Source organism: Labrus bergylta, chromosome 5 (assembly GCF_963930695.1).
Source record: "Labrus bergylta chromosome 5, fLabBer1.1, whole genome shotgun sequence".
NCBI classification, from domain to species: domain Eukaryota; kingdom Metazoa; phylum Chordata; class Actinopteri; order Labriformes; family Labridae; genus Labrus; species Labrus bergylta.
In genome coordinates, this window is record NC_089199.1 from 21,015,655 (window position 1) to 21,037,736 (window position 22,082).

Consider the following 22,082-nt stretch of genomic DNA (forward strand, 5'->3'; position numbering starts at 1 on the left):
GCAAAAATAAACTATAGGCAATATATAAAGTTTTCTACCAAGACATAACGGCTGTTGAAGTCATCAAACTGCAGAGACATCCCCGGTCCTGTCTGTGAGTGGAAATTCAATCACACACTTTTTATCTCTGTCATTAGTGTGTATCTTTGTGTGTTATTACCACACTGTATGTTTGTGTCAGTGCATTGAGAGCCTTGTAAACCAAAGTTGTATGTGTAAACATTCTTGGATATTTTGGACCTTGTTTATTTAGACTTATACTTTCTTTATTGCCATTCAAATTGTACCTTACAGTGCAGATAGTAACATAATTTCATTGCAGTTTTCTTAGGTAAGAATCCATTATTAAAATTAGATTAAATCCTGATTTAAAATAGTACTTCTAAATTTCTGTAAACTTCTATGGTATTGGGTTTTAATTGGGCATGGTTAAGCCCAAATACATTACAAAAACAACATTTCCAAGAACCAATCCTAGAAAAAGTCACATGGCAGCTATTTAGCTGTTTACAGCCAGCAGCAACCTCTGGTGTTTGGTGTTGACAAATAAAGCTAATGTGGAAGTGTGAAAATCTGCAATTCCAAGAGTATCCAGTAAAAGCTGGCTCCAAAAGCCCAGGAATCTCCATTGGGTCCCATATTAAAAAAAGTGTTACAGTAGAAACACAGTTTTTTACAGCCTCATCCTTTGTGATGATATTTGGGCTAAGTTATATTTTAAATTTGCCTAATGAGTGGCATATATGTTTAATGACAGGGGGGTGCATAGTAGCTTTACCAGGAGGCTTAAGGACCGCCTGATTGATCACATTTTGGGGCGAGATAGCATTTCCAACCTGAAGACTGCCATCGCTTGACTTCAAAATGCTTCTTCAGAAACCAATGTGTGATGTCACTGGGACAACAGTCGTACGTCCATGTTGTATACAGTTAATGGTTTAGTCCTAATGTTACTGTTGTCTTTGATGATGTATTTTCAGAGTCAGGTGTTGACCTTTCGGCAGAGGAAGTTAATTTTCATATTGCAACCACAGCTTTGACAACAAATAGGGGCAATAGCTAATGTTGCATTTTTAAACTTGCTAACTGGAATATGGCAAACAAATTAATATAACGCCACAAGTCAGTGACCAATTAAAATGAACCTTTGTAGATAGCAGGGCTGTATATGCCTTGAACATGCAACATATTTGTGCAGTTAGCCGGGCAAATGTCAATCAAACATGCTCTTCCATGCAAATTCAGCCTGAAAAGGGTCTAAATGGTCAAAAAAGCGCACTGAAACTTTGTTTTCTGTTTTTTATGAACCAATCTTACTCTGAATTAGGAGAGCATAATGCCACTGTCAACTTTAATTTCACATATGATTTTTATTTTTCAATTTCCAAAAGGTTTAAGGCACATGAGAGACAAGAAGTCATAGCTGGGGAAAGTAACATTTCTGTGTATTCCAATTTTCTCTCATAAGAGCCCTTGCTTGATACTAATTAGGGAATATCTTGGATTTAAATTGTGTGACTTGTTTGGATACCCAACACTAGTCTTTAATTTAGGCAAATGGGGTTAATCATGTAGTCTCGGCTACACGTGATGCTGTGTTGGCTCGCTGCCCTGATACAACAATTGTGTTTTAAAATGAAAATCTCTCCTGCTGCCATCCTCAAAAGGTAACAAAGGGATCCCATTAGATTTTGGATAAATGCTGCACAGTGGAGCTGGAGTATATCGACAATTTTTTTGCCATCATATTGTCACACTGCTGAGATTTTTTGACAGATGTTCAGATTCTGTTAGAGAGTTTAGGAGTCAAACTGTTTTTCGGAAAAAAACGAATCCCCTGCCAGAGTTTTGCACAACGGCTCTTAACGCGCACACCAGGAAAAAAAAGACAAAACCAGCTGCTATAAATGTTCCATCATGAGCCCAAAGCACACGACCACAACAACGATAATTATGAAAAGAATATGAATACTACATCAGATATGTCTACTAATAGTAATACCATCACAAACACAATTGTGGTGGGCTGTTTGATTGAAACTTTTACGTCCATTGATTATTCAGCTCAAAAGAAGCGGAAGACGTGTCACTTTGGATCCATTAGAGTCCACCAGCAGAATGTAAATTATGACATTAGCAGAGACATAATAGTGGAGATCTCTCAGTAAACACCAGAGTCTGAAGAGCACCGGCTGCCTGCATATGGCTTTGAATGAGACACAGCTCCCACACCTCCGAATCTATCCACAAATCATTACTGCCCTAATGAGCAACATCAAATCCTGTCATTACGACAACTTAGTACAATCTCCATGACAACGCGGATCACAGGAAAAGAGCAAGGTGTCACCGGCATTTCCTTTTCTTTTGCATGCTGCAGATTTCAAACCCTGAAACCTAATATGATGTTATTCCGATATTTTGGGATTTGTTGAGTTCCAGCTGTGCTGTCACTGGCTCATGTTAGTACAGGATGAATCTCTCTTGCATGTTTGGAGGATTGTATCTACACTTGCAGTCAGTGTGACCACACAGTGTTCAATTACATAGATTTTTTCCCCCCTCTGCCTTTGTTCTTCTGCTGGGTCTGCTTGGAAGCTACACTGAGTAAGAGAAGGAGTGTGCAAGAGAACAACTGATTTAACTCATAACAATTTATAATCAAATGTTCATGTGTAAATTTTTTAAGAGGGGCAATGCATCTTATTTCAACATAAGCACCTGGAGCCATCATATAAATGTGCCAAATTTAGCAGCGCAAGTTATGTTTATCAGCAGATAATTAAAGTTCCTGTAAGGAGCTTTTACCAGGTTATGAAAGAGATTGAAATTAATAACGATGCCTCTACAGGAACCACAAGAGCAAAACTATAATTTTTAATGCCTGTAGCTGCTGCCATTTGGTAGATGTAAGACGAGACGATTTAAAGTATGTTGACGATACATCCTTTTATGTCCCACTGCTTATTTTCACATTTAGTTTTACATTGACTTTTAAAGGTCCCATATTATGCTTTTTCTGGTTTTATATGCCCTTCAGTGTGTTTTCCAAGTCTCCTGTGCATGTTTAGGCACATCTATGTGCAAAAATTCAAAGTCTGCGGAAACGCGTCTTCTCCTACCTCCTCCTGTTAGCTGTAGCATTAGCTGCATGTAACGCTCGGTTCTAGCCCTCCTCGATAAAAATGTGTCGGTCCGACGTCATTGTCAGTGTGAGATCACTGATCTAAGCCCATTGGCTCGTTGTGGCAAGCCCAGCAGCTCGTGTTGAAATTTCCGAGAAGCTTGCTGAGCAACTGACCAATAACGACAGAGCGGATCGGCAGACCAATCAGAGCAGACTTGGCCCACGTGGGGTCTAACAGTGTGGGCTCAACAGAGTGTAGCTGACGGACTCAGAGCGGAGAGGGAGCAAGGAGGAGCAGTACATGAAAACAGACACTTTTTTCAGACTTTTGTGAGCTTTGACTTTTGTGAGCTATTGTGAACGTACAAAAGTAGGAACATAGATTAAATATACAAACCCCAAAAAGGGCATAATATGGGCTCTTTAAAGAAAGCAGGATGATATTTTTACTGTTGCAAGTGCAGAACAAGATAAGTAAAGCAATGAGACATATTGCTCTCACCACAAGGGGCGCCATAATCAACACAAACCAACTTTCCTCATGAAATAAAGTTTAAAAAACCACTACAAAGAATGAAACCATTTCAAAAGAATACATTTCCCTTATAACTTTGCAACCTAAAACGTTAACATTTTAGGACTCAAGATTTGTTTTTGTGGTTTCAGAAAATTTAACCTTTTCAAAATGTCAAAAAATGCTCTCTGTAAGCCCTGGTAGAGATATTACTCTGTGTGGCCCAAAATGAAGGTTTCCCTTTAATGTGATGATTAGATCTCCAGTTGAGTGTCTACAATTTGCGTTTGTCACGTTCATTTTTCATCAAAACGGTCACACTTTGTTTAAGGGCACATTACAAGCGGTACATTGGATCAAATACAAATTATATGACAATGTGTCTTCATTAGATAGTAAACAAAAATAGTAATACAAGAGCTAGGCACATATCTGATGTGTTCTTGGGCAAGACACTTAACTCATGCGCTTTCTGATTCTTCAGTGGAGTGTGGATGTGTATGAGTGGGTTACTTCTCATGGTCACTTTACATAGCAGCCTCTACCAACATTGTGTGAATGGGTAGGTGTGACATTTGAGTAGACAGAATCAGAATCTAGGCACCACAACTTTAAGGTTTAGAAAGAGATTAGTTTTTTGATTAAATACATGGGACATCAACTGCTATATGCTGGGGTAAGAAATGCAGATGTGCAAGAATTTGGCTACAAATGACCCTTATGGGCTCTCTGCTGCAGAAGTGAAATCAAATTAAAAAAAAATAAACTGTTAAAAATGAATTGAGTGTTTAGTACACTATAATCTGGTAAACTGTGGTTTAATAGTGACTAAAACCCCTATTTGGTTTGTAAATGGTAATCGACAATTGGCATAAAACATTTTATTATGTCTTTTTAACAGCGTAGTTTAAGAGCTTATGTCCGATCTGAGTATAACTGGGATTTTTACAATCTGAAAAAGAAAATGTTTTTTTCATTTTTGTCTAATTTGATACAAAGTACTGCTTGTTTTATCTTACTAGTGTGCAGAATAAAATTGCAACGTGTCAGATTCTTCCATCGAGCCTGTGATGATAAACTATAAAGATTTTCATGCATCTATGAAGCGTTTGTTATTCACTGCACTTCTTCAATTTTGCTGTTATGAAGGCACAGCAGTGTAAGGCCATATAGGCTTACTGTGTATCATGTTTACATGCGTATAGAAAAAGCAATTGTAATGTAATTATCACGGTAATGTGAGTGAAGCCAGACTCCTGTACATTGTGCTGTGATTGCAGGCAAGATGGTGCTTTAGATAGAGAGAGAGAGAGAGAGAGAGAGAGAGAGAGAGCGGGTGAGGGAGAGAGAAAGAGAGAAGAATAATTTATGTATATATATATATATATATAGAATCATACAAACATCCTAAATTGCACTGTTGTGTATTGGACTTTTAGTGAGACATGTTATCTTTATGATTCAAGATATACAAAGAGTTTGATGTATTTTTAGGTACAATAGTGGAGTGTTGTAGCTCCAAGGACATTGTTGGGCATTCTTAGCATGGATATAAATGGTCAGTGGGGTTATCCTGTGGTGATCCTTTGACAAGTCAAAATTTTGGCATATGAAGTGTAAAAAGTATCAACATCAGAGGTGGAAAGAGTACTAAAATATAGTAATTGAGTTACTTTGATGAACTTTTACTCAAGTGAGAATTAGATTACCAGCCTAGAAATCTACTCAAGTAAAAGTAAAAAGTATTTAATTTGAAAGTTACTTAAAGGAAGAAGGTGCGACAGAATTTAAGTACGTATATCCTCTGTAACTATCTCTCTGTGTCATCACTGTCTACAATGAGTGAGAGGTGTGAGTCCCTCCGGCTGTGTTGTTGTCGGAGCTGTGTTTACATCGTGTTTACACGGACGAGAGAAAATAAGAATAACATTGGCTACTGGTTTGGTTAGATTTGGGCACAAAAAGTATTGGGTTTAGCGATATCCTGAGTTTGGTTCAGTATGACACCAAAGACACCAAATACCTAAAAAATATCCTTAAAAACATTGTGATATTTTAAGGTGCCTTTTAAAGGAAATAAATAAGGATAGAATATCTAGCTGATGTTACATCAGATTAATTTATTAAATGTTGACTTTTGATCTCCCACAGGACAGAAGTCCCAGAGCCGTAGACTTAAAGTCCTTTGATTGGTTCGTCCTACTGATGCATTCAAAGCACCGCCTGTTGAGAACCTTCTCACCCTTTATATTACATTATCTGACTTCCTTCCATGCCTGCCTCCAATCTGGGTTATTATGACAGCCTGTCTTCATTTTAATAAAGCTTTTTCCACCCATCAGTCAACTAACCTTGATAAGGTGATTAACTGCATGCAGCCAAAACAGTCAATATTCACAGTGAGTGAAACGTTTGACTGATGAAAGGAAGAAGGTTTACGACATGAAAAAGTACGAACACATGTACAGGACAAGATCATCAAAAATATAAGACATACAATTTTTGTCCACAGGGGGCGCCAAAATGAGCACAGACCAGGTACCATACAGGAGCGTTAATGAATCAGATCACTCATTCAATTCAAAATGGAAATAAATTTTTACTTTCACAAAACACCCGTGGTTCCAGAAATCTATTATAATGTGTTTATCAGCATACAAGGATGAAGTAGTAGAGTCCTTTGTGCGAATGTGTTTGTGTGTATTAAAAAATTAACATAAATAACCTGCAACCACCGTCACTTTGTGCTGAAAGGCCGTATCAAGTTTTTACAGAACGCATTACACCTGTTCATGAATTTATGCATGTCTCATCAGCCACGCTCGCTTACATAAGAAGCTCTTTTCCTATTCACAGGCGATATTGTTTTGAATGAAGATGCAGGGCCTGAGCTGATGTGTTTTTGTTTAGTTAAACACTTTAACTATCACCGCAAATTGGATAGCGGTATAATAAGTGGCACTAACTTTAAAAAAAAAGTCTATTGATTTCCAGACACACACACACAGTCCTTCACTTGTTTAGTTATCACCTCAGATGACGACAATATAGCGACATCTCCGAAATGGATTTGTGAATATATCTGTGCTAGAAAGAATTGGCTGTGAATGGGAAGAAGGAGAGTTATCATAAATTGCTTTCTGGGGTTTTGTCAGTTAATTTGCACCTGATTAAGCAGACGTGGTGATGTCCACATAATGCTGTTAGATGAAGCCGTGAGCACCATGAAAATAATTACCATTTACCAAACTTCCTGAAGTTAAATGAGGATTTTTCAGCAATATTTTAGGGGAGCACTCTTAGCTTGAAGTTGGTAAACAAATCAATCTTCCAGCGGCTGTGGTGGGTGAGGCGGTAGATTCTGGTAGATTAGGTTGTCTCTCATTCCAAAGGTTTGGCGGATCGACCCCCAGCTCCTGCAGTCTACATGTAGAAGATTCCTCGGGAGAAACTGAACCAAAATTGTTCTGAAGGTATATCCATCGTTTGAATGACATTAGTACTGAACAGCACTTAAAGTTGGGCACTTACCCATCCTCTGATATCACTGTGTGAATGTGTGTGTGTAAGGGTGAATGTGACATGTAGTGTCAAAGTGCAGAGTGGTCTGAAGACGATGGTAAGTGCAGTCCATTTGTCCATTTTAATGAGTTAGAAATATGCCACAATGCCTGAGTACATGAAAACAAAAGGAGAATGTGCATAACAACACAAGAAAAAATGTTAAAGATGGGTAACTGGATAATTCAGTCAAATAAATTTCAGACTTTTCAGATCTATTTAAAGGCTTTATAACATGTGTTGATTTCCCATGCTAGGCGTGAATACCTTTTTTTTAAATCTGTTGTGATTCTCCTCAGGTGTGTTGATGTTGTTTTTCCAACTCTTGGCCTCTTCTGCTGAGAGCACGACGATGCGGCACACACCAGCTGTTACTTTTTAAACTTTTCTTGGATGTATTTTTGTTGGCTGTCTGTTCTTCTGTCCTCTGAGTCTAACTTAACACATTGTAGTGACATAATCAGCTGAGTTGAACAGACAGTTTGCAGTGACAACAGTTGGTGTGGATGTTTGGTGCGTCATTTGGTGGGAGGGGCTGTGAAGGTTTTTTCCATTAGAATATTCATGATCCTCACTAGCAGTCCAAGAATCCACTGTAATTTGCAAGGATGTTGTTTTTTTTTTTTGCTTTCCTGATTTGCTTTACATATGGCGCTCATAAAGATCCCAAAACAGTGCAAACATAGATTATAAATACACATGATACATTACTGGATTCAAGTTCTCTTTTGGGCCTTTTAGCCATTATACGATAGCACAGCTGAAGAGAGAGAGGAAACATTGGGAGGAGAGAATGTGGGATGACATGTAACAAAAGGGCTGAGGTCGGATTCTAACCCTTGGCCGCTGCAATGAGGGATCTAGCCTCCATGCATTGGGTACTTCAAATAAACGCAAGGCTCTCGTTGCCCCATAATTTCAATAATTTTAAGACCCTGCAGATAGCCAGTAATCACAAACACTAGAATGTTGCTTTTTAGCAGAAGGGTTTTTTTCGTGTAAGAAAGGAAGTTGTTCTATTTGCCACTGGTAGAAAAAAAAAAATCTCATTAGCAGTCAAGCTCTGCACTCTAAAAATTGTCAGTGACATCCTTCTCTCCTGCCCCTGAAGACTTGTTACAGTGTTCAGGGCGACTTGTGAAGTCATGGCAGTGTAAACTGATGTTTGAAATGTGGCATGAATGCAGACAGAGAAACCACTTTTATTTTTCTGGAAGAGACGTCTCTCTCCACTAGCTATGTCCCTTTTCTTTCTTATTCAGATAATCTCATTTGAGATTGCATTGTTGTGCTGTCATCCAAAGTGTCACAGCAATTACACACTTTTAAAGACCTGCGATAGGCTGTACAGCTCAGACAAGTGAACATTTTTCTCGCTTGTAGGCTCATATGTTGGAAAAGTTCTTGTATTTATTGTTTTCTCTGCTCTTGTTTTCTTCTAAAAGATGTGGAATTGCTTGTGTTGGCCTTCTGTTGTCTTATTTGTCAGGATAGCTGGATAGTATCTTATGACAGTATCCTTATGTATGTTTTCTCCAGAGTTTCTGTCTAATAACAGGTTACATTTTGGATTTCTTACTTTGTGCCCTTAAGAACTTTGAAGAAAATTGACAGCCACAGACACAGAGGGAAATCTTTCGCTATCAATCCAAAACTGTGGTCTTAGGTCACACTGTGAGAACTGTGTTGATGGCCAATTTTAACATTTGGCAACCAAAGACAGGATGCTTTGAAATTCTGACAGAGTCAGGGAGTCTGACAGAGTGACTTCTGCTACAATCACTGTCTTCAAACCGATTTATTGGATTAACTGTGACCACAGGTACATACCTGTAGATACCCATTGGGGATGCTGTTATTTGATTTATCATTATGAGTCAGACGGGTCCAACTATATCTTTTGGTTTGTCGGGTGATATATGATTATCTATTATCATCAAGGTCAGTCCTCAAAGGAATCTGTAGAAGAAATTAGAGACACAGTATTAGGTGATAACTTATAGCTGCTTAAACTACAATCCCACCATCTCCTCCTCTCATTTCCTAACACTCCTCAGCTGTTCTCTCAATAAAGATAAAACGGACAAAAAAATATTTTAAAATTAAACAATTTCGAAGAAATACCAGTAAAATCCCTCAGAATCAAAGGTTTGTTTAGCTTATTCTTTGTTTTATCAACGACAAATAGTGCAAACCCAAATATATTTAATCAACGAACATCCGTGTTGAATAGAAACCAGCAAATCGACACATTGGAGACGCTTGAATCAAATACTTTTTTAAGGAGCAATCAAAAATAACAGACACAATTTTCTAATTAACTATTTTAAATCATGAACTTTGGCTTGTGGTCTCATCACCTGGAAAAAAGGGGAAAAGGGAAAAGTTCTGTGTGGTTGGGGTGATTGGCATGGATTGATAATTTGGCCCATCCTTTCAACCCAACCACCTTCTGACTCCGACGTCTTTTGGTCTTAATACTACGTCACACGACTTCCCCCTATCCCCTCTATGCTCCGTGTGTTGATATATAAAGGACATTTTAAAGTGGAGATAAGACCTGGTGTGGCTGGGATACCAACTGAATGTGCATTTATCCACTTTAAAATGTGAAATCTTTGTTAGAAAATCAATACATTCAATTTGACATGCCTTCCAATGATTTTGTGGAGACTGACACAAATGAATAACATGATTGTATTGGACTCATTTGAACAGTGTGACAAGAGGATAACCTGTGGAAATCGCTGTTATCAACTACAGGGGTCTTTAGGGAGAGATTTTTTGATCCCAATTTAAGCAACACTGTCCTTTTATCCAATCACCTTTCCCTACATGATCAGCAATTTAACAGACCTTTACATCGAAACGTGTGGGAACCCTTGACTCTCATACGCCATATTCGCTCAGATTCAATCAAATCCCTGCTGTCTCACTCTAAAAGAGAAGCCCTTATTGGAAAGCTCTGCTTAATTTTCCCATTGCTGCTTTATTGCAACAAAGACTTTCAGCTCTGACTTAAAAACTATTTTTCTTCATGTGTGGAGAGCCTAAGCCAGTGAACAGAAAGCTTTTTTCAGCCTACACACTGACCATGCATTACATGGTGAGTGCCCCTGCCCACCTGCAGCTTTGGAAGAAGACCCACGACTGCCAACATCTGCTGCAGGTCTCAAAGGCCCTGTGGGCTGCAGACTGCTCATCTGCACTTCTGAGTGTTGGTTTTTGTTTCTCACTAAAGACTTTGAAGGATAAAGTGAGTGTTGTTCTTGAAAAGCACACAAAAAGTAAATTCATACTAACTATCTTAATGATAGAACTATTTTTATTTGACCAAAAATCCATTCTGGAGGTGTCTGTATGGTTCATTTAAAGGTTAAGGAACAGGTGTTCACACTGATGAGCTGGCAGCATAATTTAATCAATTATGCATATGCAAGATTCCCCACATCCATGATAAAGTGAAGTCTCTGCAGACCAGCATATAGATCATTCTGCTGCAAGGAAAGGCTTTTCACATGTGTTTAATTTGAAGACTACAGTTCCCCAAAGGGATGACACACTACCTTATAGAATGAATGATTGTCTGAGTATCTGTGAAATTAGAATTCTTAATTTTTTTCTTTGCAAAAATGTTTCCTGCTGATGTTAGGATTATATCAAATGTTTTCAAGTCTGTCCAAACTTCTCTGTTGGACTCACAGATCATCTATATAATCTGATCATTACCAACAGACATTTTCCCCTCAATGGCATTTCAAAGTTACCGTTTTTTTCGAGGATATTTCTTCTGCTAAAAATCGTTAATTATAAAATGAAAAACATGCAGGAGTCACTGAGTCCATCAGTGTGTGCCTCAAATAAGTTCCTTTGGCATTTAAGGTGTTATCTTGCGATGCATACTAAAAGCCATAAAACACAAGCGTCCCTGCCAACAAAAGGACAGTATATGTATATGCGCTTTTCATTAATCAATTTGATAACTTCAGAACATACATCAGTACAATGTGACATCTTAAACCTCTTCCATATACTATGATGTCATGGCTATTACACTTGAAAAAGACAGAAACTATAACTAATTATTTCATCTGAAAAAATGTTTTAGAAAATGTGAGAAAAATAGAAAGAAATCCTTTATAATCTATTGAACACATGTTAGTTGGTGTGAAGCACTTTGTTGTGCATTCACTTGCATGATCAAAGGTGCTGTATAAATAAAGTCTGATCATTCAGTGGTTATGGAAAAAACACTTAATAAACTGACCTGTTTGGATTGGATTTGGATGGTTTGCCCAAGGTTATATTCAAAAGGTGGATCTATAACCATTTAGGGGGGTTTAACGGCAACAAAGAGGAGCTAAGTTATAGGCTACCACAAACAAGCACATAATTAGATTATTTTTTTCACTTTATCACACATATCATTTAACTCCACTTCTGAGTTTTCCCCACAGTCTAAATAAAACGTTTTTTTCCTCTTCGTGAAACAGCGCCCGCTGTTGTTACTGCCAGTTATTAACTACAAGGAGCGCAGCCCAAGGAAGCCAGTTGAAATATGCGCAATTAAATGAACACATAAATGCCTTAAGTATCGAATTAAACTGAGTAGACTGCTTAAAAACTGTGAATGGACACTGCTCTGGAAAAGGACCATGTTTTAATGAGCCTGTTTTAAGGTTAATTCAGCCAACTGGGGTAGCTAACAAACTAACAGTAAGCTAATGAACTGTTAAAACACAACATCAACTATGTGACAGAAGGAAGCAACAAGGGGACAAAAGTTGGAAATAAAGTGAATTTCTACCTCCTGATATCACTATAAACAAGACATTGCGTCTCATTGGAGCCTGAACTACCCTGAAACAGGACCCGTGAACAGCACCAAGGTCTACCTTACAGGAGAGACTCTGTTACTTGATGTCTAAATAATGATGACGGACTGTGTGGGTTCAGGTGAACCGAAGACAACTTAAAGGGAAACTATTGAGACTATTCGACTATTTACCACCTTGACAAATAGTTGGTGAGTGAAATGAACCCTTAATTTGTTTTATTTGTTTAATTTGCTAACAATGGTGCGTCAAGATGTAGCCTATTGGAAAGTTTTTTTAAAGGTGGAGACTAAAATGCAAATATTTGTGTTTCATGGTTGGATATGTGTTTCATTACAGTCAGTGTGCTGATTTGCAGTGTGTAGATTACATATTTAAAAACAAGAAGTTGCTTTATTATGTGTTCAGATCACCTGAGTTATGTGATCTGTGGTTGTTTTTATGTTCAACAGGTGATCTTCTACAGGTGCTTAGTGATTTGGCTATAAGGATATATAGCCTTCTGAATATACACTTTGTTATGCCCTCTAAGCATAGATGTAGATATGGAGTAAGGCTTGCATTTGATACAAGCACTGATTTCCTTTTCAAGGCGAATGAAAGCCTCTAAGCGAGACCTTTGTAGGATTATATGAGGTTTGTTTGTTGTATGAACTCTCAGAGTAAGTGGGCTTTTGTATTCTAAGTAAATTCAATAGCTATATTCATGTGTAAGAAATGCACATTTTTTATCTTTTGGTTTGGAAATAAATCTAAATTTAATTTAAATATCATTCTGAGTTGCCCCAGAAACTCAATGTTCAGACGTTTTGTTCCTCCAGTACAGTTTGAAAATACTCCAGCTTAAAGTATTTCTCTCAGTCAGTCTTAAGTAGAAGAGCTGGTGGGTGGGTACACTCTGTTGGATAAAGTGGAGCACTATGAGGTAGTCTCAGCAGGGCTGCTGAAGTTATTAAAATGTATGGGCAGAGGTGCTGAAAGTTGGACTAAAACTGGATTTGAAGATATTTGGTTTTGGATTTTTCCCAAGATTTTAACATTTTTTTTCCTCCAAGAATTGTACATTGTTATGTTAAAAGAGAGTTTGGTAAGGGTCTGTTCATTTTTTGTTTGTTTGCTTGTGTCCTTTAAAGGACAGTAAAGAAAGCTTTTTGGTGCCTGGTTCCCATTTTTCTCCTGGTGTTTGTTACTTCAAAAGCAGAGTGATTATCCCCTCTAGTTATTTTTTGTATGTTTGGAGTTTTGGTTTGTATTGGAGAACATTCAAAAAGTACTGTTTTGCCAGAAACATAATGCTGGCTGTTTTCATGCACTCCTGAAGAATTTTCCAAAGTTGTTCTTCCTCACACCCTGAAGTCTTCCCTGCCGGGTGGCTGCGGTTGAGATTGGAAGAAGTTTACAAGATATCTATGATGGCAGGCAAAGCCAACTCTGACTTTAAAAATATTGTGTTTTTTATCGATTCTATGCGTTAATGGACTTAGCCACACGGATAGTTTCAAATATCTGGCTGCAGGCTGCAAAATCCGCGGATCGATGGCAAATATATAAATACATCGCTAAATCCCAGTGCAGAGTTTCAGTGAAAAAAAAAAAAAACATAGACCGGCTATACAAAGAGGAAGACATAATTAACAATTTTGCACAAGAATTCATATTTCAAACCCTGCTTTGTCTTTTCTTGGTTCACTCTCACCAAGTCTACTATCATGCAGGTAACAGCTGGTCGCTGTGTGTGACAACAATCAGTAGCTTGACTTAGTAGTGTTACTGCCTGCTAGTCTGTCGCTGTTAACTTTGACAGACTCTGTTACAGAGCGCTGTGTTCAGTCCAAAGACTGATAAAGAGGTCTTAAAAGCGCGAGCACCGTTTGTCGTTTGTCTGTTTCACACAGCTAGTGCTGCAGGTACACACGCACACACACACCCACTGATTTAAGCTCAGGAGGGAGGCCTTAGTTTTGTGTTTACTCCCATGACTCTTTTGCATTTTGTGTGTTGGCTGCAGGGGATAAAAAGTGTACGCGGATTTGGGAAGGTGATGCAGGTCATGACTCTGGTCTTAGAAGACTTCCTCTGTCATGCATTTTTCTCTTTTCCCCAAACAGTTTATTTAATAGACTGATAAGAGACTTGACAGGATTAAGAGATTCAATAAACAGATTTAAGGTCAGATTGGGACTCCAACATCAACTTCAGCTCTCACTCGGGCCCTTGATGTTTGTGCAGCTGTCTATTGTGTAGTTCCCATTATCTTGAAAAATCTAACGAACACATGCTTCACTTCCAAACAACTCATTCCTCCTTATATGCCCTAGTTTTTCCATATGTTGCAGCTTCGATTGAAGCTGTTTGAAGCAGGTCTCCGAGGAGCACAGGTTTGATAAGACAAATTCTTTAATCCTGACAGGCAGGCAGGTCTAGCTCAACAGATACAGTAAATCAATCAACCCACCCCCCCCACCCCCCCCACCCAACACTCACACTGACTAGGATGCTATACTCTGTGAAGTCTAGTGATATTTTCATTCTTTCCATGATGGCTTTGCACTTATAGCACTAAAATAACGTTAGCACTGATAACCTATAAGTCTGCTAGTGCCTGCATTGGTATTTCAAATACTTCATATTTCTTGATTTGGATAACCTAAAAAGTTATGTAAATTAAAAAGCAATACAATTATTATAAGTATTAATATTGTATCATATACATTACAAAAATAGTGAACAAAATAATTATTTAAAAACAATTCTCCATGTAAAATCAAGAAAAAATTACTTCCTTACACTTCATGAAGGATTTTAACTTTTTAGGATGATGATCATTTAATAGGCATAGATCATTTACAGTAAGGCTACTGGTCCTACATTGATTTTAAGCTTCTTGTGATACAGTGTTTTAAGAATCTCTAAATGCTTCCTGCTCATAATGTCTGTACAACCTAATGGCTTTACAAGTTCTGGCAGTTTATATGGATGGGTCATGACTTACAAATATTTGAATAGTCATTAAAAAGTGAAGTTCTCGTGCAACCTTTATTTCATCTTATCTTATCCATTATCCTCTTAACTTAATGCATTTCTATTTGACTATGAAAAGTACCGCGACACTGATGCTAAATCTGTTAGCCAATTAATGGTAATTTAAATTTGTGTTAGCATCAAGCTAATGAACTAAGTCTATCCAAGCCCTTCTGTGATGAATTATGCAATTCTTGGAGAATATTCAAGTCCATTTTTCATGGACACATTTAAATATGTTTATGCAAAAAATAGTCACTGTGGCCAAATTAGGGCCTACATGTGTTTTCACCATGTTTTAGAAGGTTACGTAATAATCCATCAACAATCGAACAATGGGATGACGAACAAGAAGGAAAATGTAGCCCTCTGTTGCAAAAAGATTAAAGGCTCTAGTTATTATAGTTTTTAATAAAGACTGACTTGAACTGAATCATGTGAAAAACAATCTCCCACTGCCATTCTGCATCTGCTTACAAGCTGTCATCCTTTAATGAATGCAAAGGTAATGAAATGATGACAGCAGATGTGCAACATGATGACACAAAACCCCAATCCTTAGTGATCTGTTGCATAAAGAATAAACGCTCTCGCTCTCATAGTTTTGATTCTAAATAAATTTTAAACAGGATTATGTCAAAATCAAAACTCCTCCGCTTGCCTGCAGTTCTCAAAGGGTTAAGAAAGAAACATGTATTTGACCCATAAGATGAAGTGTGCGCTAGGCATCATTACCAAGCGCCGCTTAGAGTCAACAGGAGGCAGGAGATGGTTCACCTCATGCCATCTTTTTACTGGACCATTAACCAGCCTCACAGAGAGAGCAAGTGAGTGAGTGAGTGAGTGAGTGAGTGAGTGAGTGAGGGAGAGAACAGCCTTCAGTGCCCAGAGCCTCTGAGAGACCTGGACATTTGGATATATTTGAACCTGTAGATTCCAGATTCAAGCCTGCCCCCTGAATCACTTTCAATCCAGGCCTCAAGGCGTGCATGTGATGATAGGTAGGAATCTAAAGCATTATAGGGAGGAAACCTGGTGGCAGTGATGAATACCAAGTAGAGTTGGGTGCCAAACAAGAGCACAGAAGACTCAGTGAAAAAAAGGATAAGAGTCTGTAAAGAAAGAAGAGTGGGGAACTGAGGAATATGCGTGGGTGTGTATTTCATCATTATAGCAAGATGTTAGTCACTAGATCAGTCAGTCAGTGAACAGGAAGTCAACAGATTTTAATACGCTCTCCCGGCTCCCTGATGGTTTCCCCTCTCATAGCATCTTCATCCTTTTTAAGCAGCAAGTTATTTCTGCCTCTTCTCTTTCAGGGCCGGAGAATCAGGGCTTGTTCTCACATTTCAGTCCATTTATCTCCTGCTAGATGCAGCTCAGTGATCTTAGCCCTCCATTAGCCGGCACGGAAAAGCATCCAGTGCAAGTAAACAAAAAAATTTAAGGGATGGTGTATTTCTTCATCTCCATCCAGCCAATCCTCAACCTTTCTCCAAAACAACACATTATATTCACTGTTTTGCAAAAGCACAGCTCCGGCTCCGTGTTAATAAGCCTTGTTTGCATGTTCTGAAATTTCAGTGCAGCCGGCAAATGGAGCGGCTCGCATGGTGTGGGTGTCATGTAGTTGATATTTCAGGAGATAAATTGCACCCGTGTTTCCTCAGGGTTCTCTGAGAAGAGAAATCAAACGGCCACAGTCAGCTATTGCATAATATCCAGTCTTAGCAAGATTTACCACATGTATCAGAGTTCTAAATAAATCACAACTGTCAACTACATTTTGCAGTTTCTGTAATTAATGTGCCCCAGAGTTAGCTAAGTGAATTGTAAAAAAAAGCCTTTCTTTTGAGTTTCATTGTATGACACCAGCAGCTGTCTTTCACCAGCAGAGGGCGCTATAAAGATAACAACAAGCATCATCACTCGCCAGAGAATAAAGCGGTAATGCACATACAAATGCAGTTACTTTCCAGTGGAGTGACTGTCTGGTCTGATTGAGTGATTGAAGTGTTTTATAAATGCATTGACGGATAAACGCTATAAATATGTTAATCTATATCTATATATCTCTAAATATGAAACGTAGATCAAAAAACGATATCGGCCTATTTATCGGTATCTGACCTTTTCTCTTCCTAATATCAATATCCATATCGGCCCCAGAAATCACATATTGGTCGGGCCCTAAATGTTAGTGCTGAGAAGATCTTTGAGTCATAAGAAGCAGCCAGGAGTTGGAGTGTTCTGACAAGTGTGCTGAATATTCTTTTTTTCTCAAATTGTTGCTAATACACTGATTATTATTGCAAGAGAATCGCATATTCCTGCTGATTTCTCTCAGGGTTGCAAAGATGATCATACTGTTTAAAAGATAGAACAGAAATTACTGTGGAAAATTGGAAGTGATTAGTTGAATCCTGGTTCTTCAGCTGCATATATACCTGTGTATTAGAAATGTGCAATAAAAAGAGCACATTAAAGCAAACAAGATTGGTTATTAGAGCAAACTTATAATGTGTAGTCAGCTGATATGCCAATTGTGTTTAAAGCTTTATCTGTAATTTTCTATCATTTGGTTCTCTTTTTTGCACCATAGCTAGCTCTGATTTGAGAGGTAGTTTCCTCTCTGCAATCTGTTACTCTGATAACTGTTATCAGTTATTATTGTGAAGTATGCAAAAATGGAGGGAAACACTGCACAGCCCCAGGAAGGCTTGGCAGTGGAGCTGAACAGAAAAACCTCTTCTGAAACACAAGAGAGAGAGAGAGAGAGAGGAAAAAAACACATTCAGGCAGCACACATCTGAGCGAGTAGACGCCTCTGTCTATTGTGAAGTACGACACAAGCTGCTATCAAGACTGTTCTTTGTCTCAAATGCATACTGTGACAGCAGGCTATAAAGACTCTGTTCATCAGGACTGTTTCTGCAGAGATTCATGGAGGAAAGCCTGAAGATTTAACTCTTACACAGCAGAAAACTGTGCAATGATTACATTTTTATACGTCTTTGTAAATTCACATCTCACAAGAAATATATACAGTATGCGAGGTGTTCTGTCTGAAGAAACTTTCAATGAAGAGCAGGATAAGTTTACTAATTTATAAGCTGATCAATGAAAAATTCATCGACTACTATCTTGACAAAGATGAAACCTACTTTTTAGTCATGTTTCAAGCAAAAGACATCAATCATCCAGTGTAACGCTTTCGCTGATTGTCTCTGTTTCCATTGTAAACTGACTGTACGTGGGTTTTGGATTCGGGGGAATTATAATTGACATTTTTCATTATTCATGACATTTTATACACAACAAGACTATCGGAAAATGTCCCTGATAATCAAGCTTATCTCTTTTTCTTGTGTTATTTATTTACTGAAGACTCTTGCAGTTGTTGCCACGGTTCTCTGTTGTTCTGATTTTCTTCTGCGGCCAACGATGTCACCTGACAACAGTTTAATTAAGCTCAGGTGCCTAGTCTCTACCTTCAGTCGTATGCAAACTCACTACAAAATGTCAAACATAGTGTTTTAGTCAAGACCACACTAACCGACACCAACACATACCCGAGACCAGAGTGCTCCGTGACAAGACCGAGTCATTTAGGGATCGGGACTGAGTCAAGACCAAGACCAAGGCAGGACGAGGCCCGAGACAAGAGCAAGACCATAAATATAAATGAAAATCAACATCTTGTGTGAGACCAAGACAAGTCAGAGTGAAAACGCTTTAGATTCCGAGACGACACAGAGACCTTCAAAAAGGGGCCACAAGACCGGTCTTGAGACCAAGACCTATTTCTAGTACTACAACACTCGTCAAAGGTTACATCCTGACATGTAGGTGCAGAGAATATCATGGACAACATATAATCTACAACAGTGATTTCTTTGCGTACCACCACAGGGAGCCCACGTACCACCGGTGGTACGCGTACCATAGTTTGAGAACCACTGATCTACAACATTTTAGCTGCTTCAGATGTATTTATATAGGATACCAAAGGAATGCAGCAGAGTGAGGCTGAGGCTATGTCTGCTTGCACACAATACATCCTGGTACATGTAAGCTCTACAAGAAGGAGAACTCAGCTTTTTATCAGTGAGTCTCAAACACACAAACACACAAACACACAAACACAAACACAAACACAAACACAAACACACACACACACAGTGGCAAAAATTATCCTAAACATGACAAATGAGGAGCTCAACAGCAGATTAATAGATAACAATAGAATAACAACAATAGAACAATATAACAACAATAGAATAAAACTGCTGGTGAATCTAGGAAATTCAATTTTTGTCTAGAAGAACATTGTCAGAATTTTTCAGGCTTAGAAAAGCCGTGAAGACGCTGAAGCAGATCAGTGGCAGATGGCCAGCCCCACTCAGTGTATTGCACTAATTGCAAGGCACTTTTCTGCTTCTGCTGCCTGAAAAGTAAGGTATTATACCTTACTTACAAAAGTGAACAAAGAGCATCTTTCAAAGTTTGATTCGTTCTTGTTGATGCGTCTTTTAAGGCTCATTTCAATATTTTTTCTTCCATTAGGAACCTAGCAGCATCCTCTTCTAAGCTCTCCACTCTGTGTGTGCAGCTTCAACCCTGCTCTCTCCATTCATTTTCCTCAGGGCAGCCTCCCTCTACCTTCCTATTGATCTGCTGTGCAGCATCAACATGCTGAAGTGTCAATTAGAGAGCCCCTCCTGCCCATCTGTGAGAGCAGAGCTACAGCACAGCTCTAAAAGTTTCCCTGGTTGCCTGCTCCATCCAGAAGCTGCTCAGGTCTCAGAAGATGAAGAGGGGAATAATCTGCTGAAAATAAATAGACATTTATGTCAGATGTACCCTTGTTTGTATGACGTTCCCTTTGCAATACTGATTGGACTGTAAAATGCTTGGGCTGGAGCTGAGAAAATGTCGAGTGTGAATACGATCGAGTTTTTAAATGTAGGTGCTGGACTACACAACATATTCTTCAGCTTCAAAGAAAACACATCTTAAGTGTTTTCAGCTGAAGTGCATTTGTAAGGGCGGGAGGGTGGAGCAGAGTGGAAAGGATGCGCATCCCTTTCAGTGATAAGAGATTTGTTTTGTTGCATTTTCTTCCTCGAGTCCAAAGATTACCTGGAAAAGGACTTGTATGTCATGGTTTGGTCAGATGCTGGTATGAAGGTGACAATCACAGGAAAAATGTGATACAAAAATTAAAGTCTATTTTTAATGGAAAACTTTGAATACCTTCATAGAAATGAAAAAAATGTCACCTCGCCTCACTATGATTATATTTGCTCTTTTTTGACGTCGGTCATATTCACAGGTTTGAATCCAATCACTGGATTCACCCCGAAACTCACCTGCGTGCTGTCATTCGCTGGGGGAAACACAGCAGCTCCCCACCCAAAAACTTCCCATTTAAACCAAAATGGACTATCTTTAAGAAAACGTCCTATTTTGATATGGCTTCTGTGACAACAATGCAGAAGCCGGTATGTCCTCCTCCTAAGTTTAGATTCCGGTTTGGAATGGTCTGTTTTTTGTAGGACAGCTCCACAAGGCCATTTCGGATGCCCCTCAGTTTGACAGATATGAGACCAGTTGCCAAGACAATTCAACAGCTGTTGCAGTGATGGAAGCGGGCAAGCAAACTGGTTCAGATACAACTTTTTCTACCCAACCTAAGAAACTGTGGCATTTTTCTACAATGCTCCCGTCCAGAAAGGTGGTGGAACTAGGATAAATATTGGAGATGCTTTTTAAAAAATGTAAAGAAGTTAGAGCACAGAAAGAAGGGCGCAGTGTATCCTGCAATGCGGAACACACCTTTAGACCAATGCAGAGTTGGCTAAACACTGAAGCTTCAGTGTCCACAACATGGCAACCTGCTTGCCCATTGGTGTGTCAGAGTTACATTTCGGCCTGATTCCACAGACACAAACTTTTTGGCTGGCAGCACACACAACCTCCGCTTCTCATCAGGTCTTGTTGTTGCTGGGTTACCAAAGTTAACTTCTGCTTCCCTCTGTAATGTCCGTTAGGTGGGTTTTAGATATTTCTGTGTGCTTAATATTTGCTTTAATTCAAGGAAATATCATCAAGAAAACATGAAAACAACAAAGAGTTATGTACTGGCATTAGTAGCAGCTCTACACCTGGAAATTGTAGCCTCAAAAAGATGAGTCAGCATCTCCTTTGTTCCTCCATTGTCGTTGACATTGCTGATATCAGAAGTCCTGCTCCTTCTTGATTTTGAATGGCGGGTGAGGGAGAAGTGACATTGACAAGCGTGGCGTGGTTCTAAAAGCTGAACTTCTTTCAACTGAAAGCACTGTGAGGGCAGCGATACAAAGCATTTAATGCCCAGGGTGTTGTAGCGCTCGTGACGGTGAGCGCAGAAAACACTGGACTACATTGGTTTTGTATTGGACACAGGCACTTTATTTCGTCTGAAACATCATTTCTTTAACAGTCAGTTTGGTCCCTTTCAGAATAAAGGTGTTTGTGGAGGTTCAGCTGCCTCTCTGGCATGCATGCCAATTTAAGAACACACTCAAATTTGCCTGAAGGTTGTTGGCCTTTTGGAAATGAATGCATATTCTGAAACACCCTTTTTGCACCTGAGGGAAGGTTGTTCTCTCCTGATATGAATCTCCAGGGATTCCTGCAGCTGTCCTTGACATTTTGTGTAGCTGGTAAGCATTACTGTTGTTTTTCCTTGATTCTCTGTTGTACATGCTTATTGAGGTGTGCCATTACGGGCTGATCTGTAAATATACAAACATTTGGTCATATTGTGCAGCACCTGTTGTTTCTTCTGGAAAACAACAGGTGCTTCTCAAAAGCAAACCAATAACTGAGTTAGGTTTACAGTGAAGTCAGGCTTGAAATGTATAAAATAAAGCACAGAACTGAGTAAATGGTTCATAAATTAGAGCTGGTGTGGGTAAAAACAGATATACAATGATAAGACTGATAATGTGTAGCCAGATTTTACTGATAATTCAGCTCT

The 22,082-nt window shown here is 38.8% G+C and overlaps 1 protein-coding gene across 1 annotated transcript in view; it reads left to right on the forward strand.

The window, feature by feature from the left end:
- The window catches only part of LOC109981743 (metabotropic glutamate receptor 4), a 185,993-nt gene that overhangs the window by 17,121 nt on the left and 146,790 nt on the right, over positions 1-22,082 (forward strand). The window lies entirely within an intron of this gene.